This window comes from Elaeis guineensis, chromosome 4 (genome assembly GCF_000442705.2).
Source record: "Elaeis guineensis isolate ETL-2024a chromosome 4, EG11, whole genome shotgun sequence".
NCBI classification, from domain to species: domain Eukaryota; kingdom Viridiplantae; phylum Streptophyta; class Magnoliopsida; order Arecales; family Arecaceae; genus Elaeis; species Elaeis guineensis.
Window position 1 is genome coordinate 112,390,648 of NC_025996.2, and position 2,249 is coordinate 112,392,896.

Consider the following 2,249-nt stretch of genomic DNA (forward strand, 5'->3'; position numbering starts at 1 on the left):
TTCTTCACCTGAATTTGTCTGATATCTACTCGTGACACTCACAGCAAGTACTATATCAGGACGTGTACATAATATGACATACATGAGGCTTCCTATTGCCGAAGCATAAGAGATCTTCCTCATGCACTGGATCTCCTCAGGTATATCAGGGCATATCTTCTTGGAGAGATGAATGCCATGTCTAAGGGGCAAAAGATCCCTCTTGGAGTTATTCATGCTGAACCTCTTCAGCACCTCCTCTATGTATATATGCTGTGAGAGTCCTATCATTCTCTTAGATCTATCTCTATAGACCTTTATACCAAGAATGTAGGAAGCTTCTCCTAGGTCTTTCATGGCAACTCTTTCGACAATCATATTTTGATTGACGTCAGCATGGGAATATCATTCCCAATCAGGAGGATGTCATCCACATACAATACGAGAAATGTGACAGCACTCCCACTGACCTTTTTGTACACACACTGAAAGAAGAGTGCCCTATAAGCCAATCATAAGTGTGTTGCGATGGAACTTTCTTTAAAATTTTCCAACTCATAAAATGATATTTATTATTTGAGATATTGATTTATCATATTAGCCGCATCTTAATATGTCTAAGATTATGATGAACCTCAAAGATTAGGATAATGGTTTTAGGAGACATAAATGGATCCTGCTAGTGAGACCTAAAATCCTAAAATCCTAATCTTAAATATTTCTGGTTGTAGGAGCATTGAGTCGGAGATCAATGTTCCAGATAGACTGGCACATCCTATGTATGCTCAATGGAGAGGGTGGCGATCTCACTAGCCACTTGTGTGAGACACTAATACAACGATGTGGGTGCTTATTTGAGAAATGAGTCCACTGATTTGACTTGATGAAAGGGAACATCTAATGGAAGCCTTATTTGCATGTCAAAGATGTTCTCTAAGTGGGAGTTATGCAAGTGATCCTTAGACCTGAAATCACCATGGAATCTTGTGCACATGAACCAATATTTTGGTTCATACCCAGGCATGGCATTAAGACATGTACGGGGTGTTCTGGATATGGTGGAGTATGTATGAAGGTTGTGAGTAGGTCAATATGGAATCGATCACTCCTAGTAAGAGGAGATCGCATCCTGTGTATTCTCAATCCTAGATGACTCAGAAAAGTCTTTTAGCCAAAAGCAGGAAGGAGATTAGAAAGAGTTTCTAATACTTCTTTATTGGAGTCATTATTGGTTAATTGAGAATCGATATTGTTGGTGCAAAAATTCGCTTGCGCCGGAGAAGCTGGAGTCGAGGAAGTCGCGGTCGCCGTCGGGACCTGCAAAGGAAGTCTAAACCGGAGGTGGGGTTGCTCCGGCAAGACCCTCCGACGCTCAAGTCAGTTCTCTACCTCAACAAGAATGGAGTGCTCGAACGAAGAATTTAGCAGAGTTTTTAGATGAAAGATGAGAGCTTAGGGAATAATGTATCTGGGGTTTCCCCTTTATAGGCGGAGGGGCGGTAGCCTGATAGCGACATCTGTAACCGTCTGGCAGCGGGCTACCCAGGGTCAGGCAGAGTTTGTTGCAGAGAGTAGTGGGGTGGACCCGTGGCTATCATCGGGTGTGCCACGTGGGGCCTACTGCGGGAAGTGGAGCGGCGTCCGTTGTCGCGACTCGCCAGTGGGTGGAAGAATCGTGCGGTAACCATCTCAGAAAGTGGAGCGGGGTTGTGGCCGTTATCGTGGCTTGCCAGGGAGTGATGGAGCTGCGTGGAATCTGCCGTAGGAAGTGGAGCAGTGCTGTGATCGTTACTGCGGCTTGTCAGGGAGTGATGGAGCTGTGCGAAATCTACCGCAGGAAGTGGAGCAGTGCTGTGATCGTTACTGCGGCTTGTCAGGGAGTGATGGAGCTGCGCGGAATCTATCGTAGGAAGTGGAGCGGGATCATGGCAGTTGCGGCATCGCGCTTGTGAATACGGATCCGTCGGCCGAAGTTCGGCACCGGTCGGAGCCGACGACGGAGTCCGGCTCCCGTAGGAGTCCGGGCGGAGCCCTCCTGGGGTTGATGTTGCGGTCGGAGCTCGATTTCCATAGGAGTCCGGGTGGAGTCCTCCTGTAATTAAAGTCAGGTGCGGAGTCCGGCTCCCGTAGGATCCCGGACGGATCTTGCCGGCGGTTGACGTTGGCGACAAAGCCCGGCTCCCGTAGGAGTCCGGGCGGAGTCCCCCTTGAGGTTGGAGTCATGGGCGGAGCCCGGCTCCCGTAGGAGTCCGGTCGGAGTCCTCCTGCAA